Source organism: Cygnus atratus, chromosome 5, assembly GCF_013377495.2.
Source record: "Cygnus atratus isolate AKBS03 ecotype Queensland, Australia chromosome 5, CAtr_DNAZoo_HiC_assembly, whole genome shotgun sequence".
Classification (NCBI taxonomy): Eukaryota; Metazoa; Chordata; class Aves; order Anseriformes; family Anatidae; genus Cygnus; species Cygnus atratus.
This window is the reverse complement of record NC_066366.1, coordinates 65,893,680-65,908,635: the sequence shown is the minus strand read 5'-3', so window position 1 is coordinate 65,908,635 and position 14,956 is coordinate 65,893,680. Positions and strand designations below refer to the sequence as shown.

The following is a 14,956-nucleotide window of genomic DNA, read 5'->3' as shown; positions in this document are numbered from 1 at the left end:
TCCGCCCACAGTGCCGGCAAGCCCTGCACGGCACTTCCGCCCTGGGTTCCTCCGAGCCAATCACGGAGCGTTTCCGCCCTCAGGGAAGGCACGTCCGGACGCCACTTCCGCCCTCAGGGTTCCCAGCGAACCATGGAGTGCTCCTGCCCTCAGTGAAGTCTCGCCCTGACGCCACTTCCGCCCTGGGTTCCCAGCCAATCATGGAGTGCTTCCGCCCTCAGAGAAGGCTCGCCCTGACACCGCATCCGCCCTGGTTCCCAGCCAATCATGGAGTGCTTCCGCCCTCAGAGAAGGCTCGCCCTGACACCGCATCCGCCCTCACGGTCCAGCCAAGCACGGAGCCGTTTTGGCCCTCAGGGAAGGCACGCCCTGACGCCACTTCCGCCCTCGGTTCCCTGCCACGGAATGGGTTTCGGAACAGTTTGTTCCCCTTAAATAATAATAGAGCACGGCTATACTTCAATGTACACGAACATACTCCCTTCGCTAGAGCATACTCCCCTTCAGTATGAAACGAGGACCAACACTCACAAAATTCAGTTACAACATAGGAAGCTGCCCTTGGCAGTCTCTTTCTAAGCGCCCATACCCATCACTTGCTCCTCAAACACTTGCTCACACGTTAGCGAAATGCTCAAGCAGTCTTGCTAAAAATACCAGCAGTGAGAGCCTACACTCATCTCTCCACAAGGGAGTAAAAGCAATCATTCTGCCTCAGCGCAAACATGCAGTATCAGTATGGGACAGACCACTCAAAGCCTAGAGCTTCTACTTTCTGTGATAATTTTTTTTAGCATATGTTCTTAACAGTTGCAATTTGTTATTAACAATCTATATTAAACACTTGATGTTTAATCGTAGCCTGCAATTCAGCCGTATTCGGCGTGGACAGGAAAGCGCTCATCGGTAGGAACCTCATAAATTGCAAGTTAAGCGGGGAACCTACCTTATAAGACACGTGCAGAAACTGCACCACCTGAATGTAAGCTAACTCCTTCTCTATGTTGGGTATCAAAAACCAACCCTGAATAACTCTCAACATTGCAGAAGCAAGTCCCAGGAATGTGTCTGTAGAAAAAAAAAAAAACTGGGATGACAACAGAATTCATTTCAGAAGAGTCTTTTGAGGCAAGACGTCTCGCAGCCTTCCAGTAACTCACCAACAGAAATACACTTTTGTTATCAAAGATCTCTCTGCATTACAATTTGTGATGTGCCGGTTTCACACATTTTCTAACCCAAGACCAGTTTCTTGATGCACCGCTCTAACACAAAAGAATGGATTTAGTCTATGCTGCCTGAACGTACTTTCCTCAGTCAGAAGGTAATATGGTTCCTTCTGGAAAGCACCATTTTTAAGTAACAACCTTCCCCACAGGGGCCAAACATTATGTTAACCAGCCCAGGAGATATTCACGCTATTTCATACACGATGATAACAGGGAGGATACTTGCTATATTTAATTTCTAAAGCGAGCCTCCTTTGGCAAAAGAAAACACTGTTTATTTATTTATTTTGATTTTGATTTTTTTAAACTGTGCTGTGGGTTGCTGTTTTCAAAGGCCTCTCTATCTTCTCTGATGAAGACATCTCTTACGTAATTACGGAAGCTGCAGCTGTTTCCACTGACAAGCTCTCAAAGTCCCGGGTTCACTAACCTGTGGCAGCCATAATATCCAATTGCAGGTGACAGAATATTCTAGTTCTGCTCATTTCCTTTGAGGCCCAGATAAGCTCATGACAACAAGAGTACCATGAAAGGACCCATAACATTACCTTCATTTTCAGCTTCTTCTAAGTCCTTTTTGTTTGCCGAGAGAATTTCTTCTCTCTGATCAGTTAATAAGTCAGCAAGACGATAAATACTCTCCGCTCCCTGAAAGAGAAAAGTTTCTGAACTGCATTCTTATATGAAGTCCATGGTGTTTGACATCTGGCTCACTTCAGCTCATTTCTACGGACACATCTTCTCACTGTCTTGACTCCCCGAATACTTGGAGCCAGCTGATTTTTTCCAGGACCCATTTGTGTTATAAACCTGTATTTTAAGACTTGCCACATGTTCCCAACCTTAAAGAGTGAGGACATACTGTTCTCTCACCTGCTCGGCTGCAGAGCTGCCAGGGTCCTGCCACCACCAGCTCGAGACCTTCCACCCTGCTGCTCTACCGGAGGGCCTGCCAAAACAAACAAACAAACAAACAAAACACAACCACAAGACATGCAGAAAAAGGTTACAGCCCATGTGGAAGGAAATGAACACTAACCTTTCATCTTCCAACTCCTTACCAAAGCAGGAAAACAGGTACGGTCTTAACAGACATATCAAAGAAATTTACTGTTTGCCAGACAGGAAAATCTGTATCGGATACCAAAATGCTGCCACGGTGCCCGAGCACAGCCCTTTTCAAGGCATCACGGAGATTCAGTAAGATCATCCATGTCATAGGGGACAAACAAGCATACAGCTTGTATCAAAAAGACTTGACAAAGAGCGAAAGAATACAAGGACGGCTAAATCTCAGGGCGTAGGAGGCTACTGAAAACAGGGAGGCATCCTTTGAAAAAGTTTAATTATACGACTAACGAAAAGAGAAAAGATTGCAGAACAACATGGGAATGTACAAACAGTACTGGAAGCCAGAACCAGCCTGAGTAACAGCTTGCAGAAGCTGCTCTCTCTCCGCCTCTCCCTGTGTACATCGAAGGGTTCCTACAGAAGAAAGGTTTTTTTTCTTGGCATGGATGTCAAAGAATCTGTCTCAAACTGAAATGATACAGAACAACTTTCGAAACAGAAACAGGAATAACAAGTCAAAAGGCTCAGGCAGCATTTCACTAAGGAGTTCTCAAGTAGCTCATGGATAAGCTACGTTTTCATTTTTAACTCTCTTGAAATTGTCTGTAGAACAGATGACTTGAAACGTGACTAATATGCCTGGACTTCTATTTAAGAAGTGTCCTACAGAAATTGCCAGAGCAGGAATTCCCACGTTAAGGAAAATAACAGGAGGTATAGTGGGAAGTGTAAGAAAAGAACTAGCGGACACTTGATTAATAAGACTTAATTAAGGAGTGTTAAAACAGCTTTTTAAAGCGAGGTCATACTTCGCAAAGTAGAGTGTATTTTCATCTTCTTTGGAAAAAAGTGACACACGTAAGGAGATAAGAGTTCGTTTTAAAAAGTTACCTGAATATTTAAAGCATGTTTTGGAAGATAGAAGACAAAGAAAGAACGGGAGTAACCACATTCCATGGTAGCGGAAGGGTCGCAGTAAAATTTCACATTTACTTTTGCCGTTCACCGTATTTGTAATTGTCTGAGAAATGGGGTTACGAGACGAAAAGCTTTATAACTGGTACAAATTTATTGCAGTAGGACAAAGTGAAAAGCGCTGATATCACACTTTTTCCTAGAAAAGAACTTTTCAGGAAAGGAGCTAAGTTTCCTGGTGGACACCAACTTGAACACGAAACAGCAATGTGCCTTTGCTGCAAAAGCAGCTGATGGTATCCTGGGTGGCATTAGGCAAAGTACTGCCAGCAGGTCAAGAAAGGTGATCCTCCCCCTCTACTCAGGAATGGTGAGGCCGCACCTGGAGTGCTGGGTCTGGGCCTCCCAGTACAAGAGAGACCTGGGCACACTGGAAAGAGTCCAATGGAGGGCCACGAGGATGATAAGGGACTGAAGCACCTTTCCTACAAGGACAGGCTAGGAGAGCTGGGACTGTTCGGCCTGGAGAAGAGGAGGCTTGGAGGGGATCTCACTGATGTCTGTAAATACACGAAGGGAGGGTGGAAAGAAGACAAAGCCGGACTTTTCTAACTGGTGTCCAAGGAACAAAAAAAGAGGCAACAGACACAGACTGAAACATAGGACGTTCCCTCCTGCGGTTTCCTGAACATCAGTAAATACTTTTTCACTGTGAGGGTGACTGAGCACTAGCACAGGTTGCCCAGGGAGGTCGTGGAGTCACAGCCTTCGTGAGGTTTCAAAACCTGTTTGGACGTGGTCCTGGAAAACCAGATCTGGGTGGCTCTGCTCGAGCAGGGGTGTTGGACCAGGTGACCTCTGGAGGTCCTTCCAACCTCAACCAGCCTGTGATTCCTTTGCAGCCACTATGCAACAAAATAGCAAGTACAATTCAAAGCAGATAAACATGAGGCAATGCAGAGGCAAAAGGGGAAATCAGGCCTTGGTACTGCACATAATCCTATGAAAACATCACTTCGATGCTCATCAGCGTCGAACAGCAACTTACATGTTTAGGCTTTTGGAAAAGGCCTAGGAAAGGCAACAAAAAACATCACCAATCTAATCAAAACTCAAAGTTAGCCTTGCTATCTCATAAACCGAAGGTTCATTTGCATCTTGGACGCTACACAAAATTTTATTTTTGCCTATCTTAAAAAGGTCGCAGTAGAATAAAAACAGTTTCAGCCAAGAGAAACAGGGATCGCCAAACTTTTGGAACAGTTTCTGTAGAAAAGGACTAAGAAAAAACCTTTTTCATGTGAAAAAGAGATGATGAGGGAAAAGACGATGTCTCATATCAGAGAAGTTGAACAGAGATCGATCACCCGTGTTCTCTTTCCACACAGAAGGCGGGGGCATCAAAAGCTAGCAGGAAGCAAACTTCAACACTCCTCCTGCCCACAAACACACACAAAATAAAGGAAGCAGTTCTCCACACAGTGCTAGCTCCAGAGTTTACGCACAATACCTAGTTAAGGCTCGTGACTGTTGTGACCCATGGATGCTAAGTGTTTACCATGGGTTCAAAGGATATGGCCCGATTTTTATCAAGAAATCCATTAAGCATTTTTATACTCAAAGGCATTTGCTCTGTTCTTAAAGTGCAAGGCACAAGTATCACTCTATAGCTTGTTCCATTCTGCTAAGATCACAGATCTTTGGTCTGACTTTCTCCGGCCCTTGTTACGTTGTCACAGCAACACAGAGGCAGGAAACATTTCCTCCATTACAATAACAAAAAGACCGAGTCATTAAAAGAACTTACGACAAAAAAACAAGAACTACGCACTATCTTAGTTCAGCAGTACGTTCTACATGCACTGCTTTCACCCTGAATCTTCGATAGTAGATGATAACCTCTAAGACTAAAAACAATACAAATTCTACCTAGGTCTTTGATGCAAGTCTGATGCAGCAAGTCATCAGCTGGAAGGAAGCCGAGCAGAGGATTCAAGACGTTCTATTCCAACATTAAAAATTACCTTTCGAAAGCCGTTTGTCAAGCAGAGCATAGTTTCCCATTTGTTGAACAGGCAGGCCTAGCCAAAATTTTCAACCCTAACTTTCAGGAAATCTCTACAAGCTCCCAATGTACATGTCACTTCCGCGCTCACCTGCAGGTTCTACATCTGAAAAAAAGGTTACCAAACTTTCTTCCCGTTTCCACAATATCTGTGATGACATGACCCGAGATCTTTGGGTGGGGTTCCATTTGCAATCACTACGGAGGCGCCTCCTTGGAGCCCACAGAGCTGCTTTCACCTACAATGAAGGATAGAGCCAGTTCCCGAAAATGCACTTGTTATTTGAATCCCCGTTCTCAACAAGAATTCTTGCTCCGCTTTGATCACTTATGTTTGGAAAAGACCCTTAAGACCATCAAGTCCAACCATCAACCTAATGCTACCACTAAACCATATCCCTAAGTGCTACGTCCACATGTCTCTTAAATATTTTTAACGATGGGGACTCTACCACTTCCTCGGGCAGCCTGTTCTAGTGTCTAACCACCCCTTCCATGAAGAAATGCTTCCTGATATCCAACCTAAACCTCCCCTGGCACAACTTGAGGCCATTCCCTCACACCCTGTCACTTGAGAAAGAGAGACCGACACCTTGCTACAACCTCCTTTCAGTAGCTGTACAGATCAATGCGGCCTCCCCACTGCCGCCTTCTTTCCAGACTTAAATCCCAGCTCCCTTAGCTGTTCCTCACGTCGTTTTCTAGTTCCTTCACCAGCTTAGCTTTGCTGCTCTTCTCCGAGAGTATTCCCAGAAACTCAGCATCTTTATTGTAGTGAGGTGTACTGGGTCTGGCTGGGATGGAGGTAACTTCCCTGCAGCAGCCCACACAGTGCTGTGCTCTGCACTTGTAGCTAGCACAGCACTGGTATCACACCAGCGTCATGTCTGCTGCTGAGCAATACCGGCACAGCATCAGGACTCCCTCTAACACCTCCCAGAGCTAGCAAGCTGGGGGTGGGCAAAAGGTGAGGAAGGAACATCACCAGCGCAGCTGACCTAAACCAACCAAAGGGATATTCCATGCCCTATGATGTCACACTCAGCAATAAAAGGTGGAAAAAGAAAAAGAAGGGAGGGGGTGGGCTCTCGTTGTGAAAACGTCTGTGTGGTGAGGCCCTGCTTCAACGACGTGGTCAAGCATCGCTCGTTTGTGGGAAGTAGAGAGTAATTGCTTTCCTCTGCACTTCCACACAGCCTTTGCTTGTTGTTTTTTGTTTTTATTTTTTTCCCTTTAGTCAAACTAATTAATTAATAATCATTTTTCCTTAATAATTATTTTTTTCCTTCAGTTAAATTATCCTTATCTCAACCCGCGAGTTGTCTCTTTCCTTCTCTTCTTCCCCTCCTCTTCTGAGGAGGGGGAGTGAGAGAGCGGTTGTGGTGGAGTTCAGCTGTCTAGCAAGGTAAAACCATCACACAAGGGGACCAACACCGAGCACGGTACTCAAGGTGCGGTCTCACCAGTGCCAAGAACAGACGGACCATCACTCCCGTTGTACTGCTGGCCATGCTATTTCTGATACAAGCCAGGATGTTATTGGCCATCTTGGCCTCCTGGGCATACTGCTGGCTCCTGTTCAACGAGCTGTTGACCAACGCAACACCCCCAAGTCCTTTTCTGCCAGGCAACTTTCTAGAACGCTGCTTGTGACCAGCTGACAACTGGATTGAACTCCAAAGACCTTCTGAGCCCGGACATACAACCACAGTGCTGGTGAAGAGAGTTGTTCCTCCCTAGGGGTAGGGCTTGGCGTTTCCCTCTACTGAACTTCAAAAGGTTCCTGCCTGCCCCTATCTGCAGCCTGTCAAGGTTCCTCTGAATGGCAACACAATTATCTGCTCTATCGGCCGCTCCTCTCAATCTCGTATTATCAAGTCCCCTTTCCACATCTCCCTTTCCCTCTCAATAAGGAAATAAGTGTTCTACATTTCTACCTTGGCTTCCATGCCTCCCATTCCCACCCGGGATTTGGTTCCAAATGTCACAGATTGTTGGTCTCCTGGGTAGAATATGTCAGCGAGCTTTGCATCATCAGATCCTGGAGGGCTGTCCAAGAGTCCTGAAATGAATAATAAAAAACTGTTAATGTTACATATCTTCTGTTCCAAAGCTCGCCAGTGAAAAAACAACTAAAGCCTTTGAGGCTAAAAACCTGTGTTCCACTTTACAGGATTCAAAACTTCCACCCAACCCTCCTTTTGTGGAACTGAAAGGATGAAACACTAACATGCAGGCTCAAGATGTGTAACTTCTCCAGAATTGTAGCTAGCGTGAGGAAACAGAATATCCACATGCTGACTAGTATCATGTAAGCTGGGAAGTACTGACATTTCAGTGAGGTTAGAGAGAAAACCAGAAAGAAGTTTACAGCTTTTAGATGGTTCAGAATCAGGGCTTACACACAAGAGTGCACAACTGAACAAAGGACAGTCCTCTTCACCTAAAATCTCAGATGATACTCCTGAATGCTGTGTTGTACACTGATAAACCGGGCAACTTAGAAATATGTATAAAGGCGAACTATTGAGTTCTGCAAAGGAAGGACACAAGACTATAGACACACACTTATTAATTTTAAATAAATATTGTAATTTTATTTAACTGTGTTCTGAGTTGAGTGATACTTCTGTTTACCTAACATGTAAACCCTAAACTCTACCACCAAACTTCCCAGAAGTTCTACGCGAACAAACAGGTCACAGATTGATTAAAGCGCACAAGCGAAGAGTACCCGAACTCTTCCTTTATTTATAGCTTGGGAAGGAAAGGACACTGCTTTCCATAAAGAAGATACCACATCAAATGAATAAGCTGTGAGGAAACGGGAGCGGTGTTTTCGTTTGTTTTTTATTTTTATTTTTTATAAGTTGTTTGGACTATCATTTTTGTTATTTTTTTCTGAGGCAGTCATTTCAACTAGAATCAACCATGAAATCCATCTGAAACAGCTGGAAGAAACTGTGGTTATGAAAAGCCAACCTCCTTCCTTCTCAGGGCCTACAATATGGACCAAAGTCCACAAGCCACTGAAGGAAACACACCTGGAGATGATAAAAAGAGTACGTGATTTTGTTGATGTCCTGGTGCGAAACTGTACCTACTACCTTCCTCTTTCTAGAAAAGTACCTTCTACATCAACAGGTGACAGACTTCATGGCAGCACAGCTCACAAGACTAGACCAGTATCAGCCACATCTCTGGGAGACAGAAAAGCTAGCAAGCTTCAGATATCTGGAAAGCAATATCCAGGACGTGTAAAGTACCCATAAATCACTGAAGGACAGAATCCACTGCCAGAAGAAGCAAACGATTGTAGAATAGCGTTTGGCTTATATGCAGGGAAAGACTATGTATTTAGAATCAGAAGTATTACTCATGACTATATACGATTCTGAGGAGCTAGCAGAAGTACCATAGCGTCCACACAGGGCATGCCTTCCAATCCTTTCACCGGCTTTGTTGCCCTCCTCTGTACACTTTCAGGGATCTTAACATTCTTTTTATATTGTAGAGCCCAGAATTGCACGCGATATTGAAGGAGAGGCTTCGCCAATGCTAAATACAGCGGGAGAATCACCTCTTTTGACCAGCCAGCTATGCTGTGTTCAATATATCCCAAAATGCTAGACGATACCCACGCTTCTGAATCCTTTAGCTATCTTCCCAGGGCCCCGAAATTTATTTTGATTGAACACAGACTTCTTGCTGCAACTTTGTTGGTACCCGCGTGAAAGAGCAGGAGCAGGTAATAATCTGAAGTTTGAACTAAGCTCGTAAGCTCACTAGCAATGTCCCTGATCCAAGCTCCAGGGAGGTAGAAAAGCTCTCTATAAAGGTGGTGTGGTCTGCAGATGGGAGCCTCTGTTCCCTTCAGAAGGCAGTCACCTGTGACTATAACTTGGCACTACTTCTTCACAACACTGGCCTTGATCCTGCACTTGCTACAAGGAGCTGGTTGATCTGACCTTGGTGGAACTTGCACAGAAACCCCTTCTTCCTTCTTTTCACATCCATTGTCTAACAACACCCAGAGCCTCATACCTGTTTTGTAATGGAAGCTCATTGTGCAAGCAGTGGCTCCTCTTACAGCTCCATGTAGTAACTTGCTTCGACTCCTTGGTGTCCCCCTCTAGCTGCTGCCTTTATCCCGATGCGGATCAGATACTGGACCCACATCGGCAGTGGTTGTTCTAAGTTGGCATGTGTGTTCCAGAGAGGGAGAGCATAGATCCATCGATCTACCACCTTCTTCGGCTCCCAGATGCTTCTCAGTCTCCCTAGCTCCTCCTGAAGCTTGGCAGAGCAGTTCATGGAGCACACCCCCCTCAGGCATGCTGGCTATTACCCATCATTTCAGAGAGCAGTCCCAGGCACGCCCTACAGCCTAAAAGCTGGGTGGTTGAATGAACTAACCGAAGCTCTGAGTAGCTGCAGTAGGCCGTCTGTGATAGCTACTCGCGCCCGAACAAGCTTTCTTTCCGCTCACAGAGGAAAAGAGCTGGTGTCCTACAAAAAGTCTCACGTCTACCACTTTGGAGTGTTCTCAGTCAGCTTGTCTGTACTTCAACTTCCCTTTGAAGGAATTGGAAAAGTACATAAAAACCTCCTTCTGGTAGCTTGGCACTGACACGCAAGCCAGCACCAGCAGCAGGGCTCTGTCACACTTCGGCCCGGAGAAGAGAAGGCTCTGGGGAGACCTCATTACTACCTTTAAACACGTACAGTGGACTCACAAAAAAGACACGCAAGGACTTTTTACCACAGCCTGCAGCGACAAGGCAAGGCAACAGCTGTAAACTGAAAGAGGACATGTTTAGATGGAACAAAAGGAAGAAATTCTTCACGATGAGGGTAGCACGACACTGGAACGGGCTGCCCAGAGAAACTGTGGAGGCCCCGATACTGGAGGTGCTCAAAGCTGCGCTGGATGGGGCTTTGAGCAACCTGACCTAGTGCAAGACGCCACTGATTGAGGCAAGGGGGATGGACTAGATGATCTCCAAGCGTCCCTTCCAACCCAAACCACTCTACAATTCCACGAAAGGAATTGCCTCCCAAGTCGTTCTTGACCGACCACAACTAGCATTCTGGAAAGCCCTGCAAGCACTTGTTCATTATTTCTAGGATAATTCTTAAAGCTCAAGCGGGACAAAGTTTTGTCCACAAAGGCCTTTGGGGAGACTTCTGAAAGGAAAACCAGGCCAAACCAAAAAACTAGGAACAGCAAGCGGCGTGTACGTCGGTTTTGTTAACAGAGTAACACTAACGTACTAGAAATTTCCACGTTTTTTGCCCTCTACCTTGAAAGCGTCACCCAATTCCGTCAGTGTTCACCATCAGCTTTTTTTTTTTTTTTTTTTTTTTTTTTACATTTTCACGTGGACATCTGAGAAAAACATTTCGAGTCCCCGTCATCGAGGGAGAAGAGGAGAGGAAAAAAAAGAAAAAAGAGGGGGGTGGGGAAGAAGCACTGCCATTCCTCTCCTCAGTAACGTGAGCAAAAAGCTCAGGTGCTCGGCAACAACAGAATCACAGAATATCCTGAGTTGGAAGGGACCATCGAGGATCATCATTAAGGATCATCAAGTCAAACAACGTGCTTTGAAAGACAAAACACAGAAGAAGCTGCACGTTATTTAATCTCAGCTGTAGAGTCACGTGTATTTGTACCCGCTCATTTATTCATCCGCCAGTTTATTTTGCTACAGACGCTACAGAACATAGAAACTGCAAGGCTACTACTACCTTTTGTAACCGATGCGATCTTTGGTAGGACTAGCTGTCTAAGAGAGCCATCAAAATCCCCTTCACGCCTGGATTTCACCCGGAGTTCGCTGCGACTTACCCGGACAGCTGGGACAGTCGGGCTGCCCTTTCTCCTGGGAAACCCGCGGCTGCAGCACGCCAGCTGCAGCTTTCCTCGGTGTAGCCGGTGCGCCACCTTCGCTCGGCAACAAACCCCGCAGGGGTCCTAGCGGCGGGGAGCTGCTTCTGCCCTGGTGAGCCGCAGAAAAAGGAGAGAGCCGGCTGTCAGCACGCGGGGCGAGGAAAACCTCCGAGGCGCAGCCCGGCGATCAAGCGCAGCGAGGACCCGCGCCCGGCCGCCGCAGCCCCCACCCCTCCCGGCCCGACGCTCCGGGGAAGCACCCCCGAAGGCTCTCGCTCGCCTCACCGCCGGCAACCGCGCTCGCAGCCAGCGGCGACCTGCGCCTCCCGGCGCGCACGGCCCGGCCCCGGCCCCGGCTCGGGGAAAGACCGGCCGCGCACCACAGAACTACAGCTCCCAGCATGCCTCGGGACGGCGCAGTCCATCCAACCCAGAGGGGAGTCGGCCAAGCGCACACAACCGCCGCCCTCCCCCCCGCACCGCCTCCCGCCGCTCCGCCCCCCTCTCCCCCAGCCCCCCGAAGCCCCGCGCAGTGCAGACGCCGCCGCGCGCCCGGTCCGGTCCGGTCCGGTCCGGCGCGGCGCCGCCCCCGCCCCGCACAAGGGCCGTTTCCGCAGAAGCCGCCGACCGCGTGGCGCCCCCGACCGCCCGCCGCCTCGCCCCCTCCCGGCCCGGCCCGGCCCCGACCACCAACCTCGTTGCTGCACCGCGCCTCGCCGGCCCGAGCCCGGCCCGGCCCGACAGCCTCCGCCCACAGTGCCGGCAAGCCCTGCACGGCACTTCCGCCCTGGGTTCCTCCGAGCCAATCACGGAGCGTTTCCGCCCTCAGGGAAGGCACGTCCGGACGCCACTTCCGCCCTCAGGGTCCAGCCAATCACTGCGCCGCTTCCCTGTGGGACGGCGACCCTGAGGTTGCGCCTGTGTTGCCTTTTTTTTTTTTTTTTTTTTTTTTTTTTAAAAAAGAAGGCCCGGGTGTGCTCGGTCCCCTCTCACCAGGTGTCTCTGCGAGAAACATCTCAAATCATTTGCTTCACACACGATCTTCTGTGAGGCTGTTTTATTCGCGGTTGCAGTGGCGGGCGTCCTGCCAATTGGGAGCGCGTTACAGTAAGCAAAGCATCAACGTTTGTGCCCTATTCCCGACACCTGGTCACCTCCCCTGTTTCCTCATTGGCCGAGCACTACAGGGTCACAAGCTACTCGACGCTCCTCTACACCATATATGTACAATTTTACTTCTTTTTCAACCCTTTCATTTCTCCCTTCTTATTTTCTTTTTTTTTCCCCTTTCTTATGTTTCAAGAACCTGTGATCTTTGTTTTGCTGTTCCCACACTGCTCAACCTGTTTTTCCTCAAGCTTCTGCCTTATTTTGGAACAGTGAGGCCTTCTACTGTCCACTTACCCACGTAGCATTTCTCCTTATTATGACTACACAACTACCTTGGAGTACAGAAAATTAGTTCTCCGCTGCAAAAACACAACTTCGTTTCTCACAGTTCCCCACTCTTCTTTCCTTACTCCTACTGTTGTTTTTGCACCTCTTCACATACCACACTCTTGAGTTTTTCCACCATTAGGGCGCAATAGTCTTCTTCAGATGTCACGGGGGACGGTAGGTGTACAATGCCATTATTTTTACAATGCCAACAAACAGTTGTTTGAGCCAATTCTGTTCAGGTAACCACGAAGTTAGTTTCTCCCAAATGTTTCTAAATGCCCAGGAACTGTCACCTTGAGCTACTCTATGTAGGATCTTTCCCCCCCACCTCCCTCAATATACTTTCCCCCCCCCCCCAAAAAAACAGTCAAATTCGTCCCATTTGATCTATACATCAACAAGCATTAATTACAGTGCACGCTCCTCCTTATGAGGTTATTAATGAATCTAATACTATTCGATTCTGCAGTACTATTTTTGCAAACTTACCAAACTTATTTCCTAGTTCTTCAGTCATAGCAGAGATATTTACAATAGCTTTTTCTAATTCACCCGCCCCTAACCAAGGTAAAAACCACCTTGCAAAGCTGTGAAATACTAGAGAAGTTTACTAGAGAACTATCTGGAGTCCGCTTAATCCTGCGTGTGGTCTCAAGGGGGCTTTGGCTTTGTGGGTCTTCAATAATAGTTACATTTGGAATTACTGCCTCCAGGGTGCGAGCTCCCTTCCATCCCTGGGGCAACACCTTCCTGGCTTTGTTGCCACGTAGCTGGTACCACCTCTCGCCATCCAGTTACCACCATCTCAGGCCATCCAGTTACAGGATTCTCATGTTGCATCTGGTGTGCGCTACCTATATTAGCATTCCTGTGGCTACCATATTTGGTACAGTATGGATTATTCCCTGTATGGATAGTTCCACACCCAGGGTCAGCACTGTCACCCCCTGAGTTTCTATCAATGTCGTTTAAAAGACACCTTCAATAACACGGTATATTGTAGCCAGGATTATGTGCGGGGAGCGTGAGAAACACTCCATAGCCAGTAACTTAGGCTCAGGCGAGGAGCTCAGTGAAGCAGTAATTTATTCGCGATCGCAATGGCACGCGTCCCACAAGCAGGAGCGCACCTGCTAGTCACATAGTACGGTTTATATATTTTCTTTCTCGACGACCGGGACCCTCCCCTGTTTCCCCATTGACTGGGTATTCCAGGTTCACAACCTATCCGACGCTTCACAGACAATACATGGCCTTCAGTTGCCGGCCTGTTAAATTTCAAATTTCTTTTGACTTTTTTTTACTGTTTGAAGTGGTAATGTTTCTCCACTTACCTGACTTGACACCGTGATTTTCACCTAATTGCTCTAAGGAGTCCGGTTGTCTGCATTTTACAAGGTTGTCTGTTAAGCTTTCTTACCACTGCAAGCCTATCTCAACGCCACATTCCTTCCCTCTAAACGATGTAACTCTGCAAAAACAACATTTTTATTCCCACAATTCCCCCCTTTTCTGCTTTATCAATTGTTGATTTTTGCAGAACTTTTCTCTAAGGTGTAATTTGGTAGATATCTTCCTCTTCTTCACCTTCTTTGCTTTCCATCTCCTCTAATATCATCACCGTATCTGAGTAAGGTGGTGGCTCCATGGTCATTCGTTTCAACAGTGCAGTTTCAATTAACCGCTGTACTAGTCCTTTTACGCAGGGGATAATGCAACAACCAATGGCCGTCAAAACTCCTGCTACTACGATCAAGGATGCAAATATGGACACTATGATCCCTTTCCATTTACCAAACCAAGATTCCAAACACCCTGTGATGGAAGTGCCTGTTCCTAATTATTCTGCCAATTCACTGGCAAGGGCGGTAAGCCCTTGCAACGCTCTAGTTACTGTGCCATCCGGGGCAGTATTGTTGGGTATAAAAGTGCAACAACGGTTGCTCAGTATCACACGCACACACCTCCTTTCTCCACGATCATCATATCTAATGCTATTCTGTTTTCCCAAGCCATTCTGCTGGTGGCATCTAGTTGTTCAGCGATTCCTCTTATCGCATCCCTTGTATAATTTATGAATATCTGCTGATTATAATAAATACTCTTATTGATTGTTACCCACCAGAACAGCGACTCAAACCCTGAAGCAATTTGATTCCTGCCTTGCCGTGATAGGCAAGCTGTATGGTTACCTATAGCTGTAGAGAGTGCAGGGGGAACCCTGATACTGCTATCACGCAAGGAAGGGAACAGCAAAGAGAGAGACTTACAGGCCTCATTTCCCCAGGCAGCCTTTTCTTGGTACAATGCAATCATACATCGCATCCCCTGGACATCCCTGGTCCA

The 14,956-nt window shown here is 47.1% G+C and overlaps 1 long non-coding RNA gene across 5 annotated transcripts; it reads right to left on the bottom strand.

Moving 5' to 3' along the window:
• Positions 1-6: 6 nt before the first annotated feature.
• Positions 7-12,279, bottom strand: LOC118250256 (uncharacterized). Of its 5 annotated transcripts, none has more exons than XR_007708349.1 (7): positions 12,164-12,279; positions 11,865-12,060; positions 11,129-11,279; positions 7,218-7,342; positions 1,778-2,178; positions 947-1,068; positions 7-430 (listed from the first exon to the last, which is right to left on the bottom strand). It is a non-coding gene; the product is annotated as an uncharacterized LOC118250256 (long non-coding RNA). The 5 variants fall into 5 exon arrangements; XR_007708348.1 differs by having other exon boundaries at positions 7-395; XR_004779379.2 differs by lacking the exon at positions 7-430 and having other exon boundaries at positions 618-1,068; positions 1,778-1,877; positions 2,103-5,519.
• Positions 12,280-14,956: the final 2,677 nt, after the last annotated feature.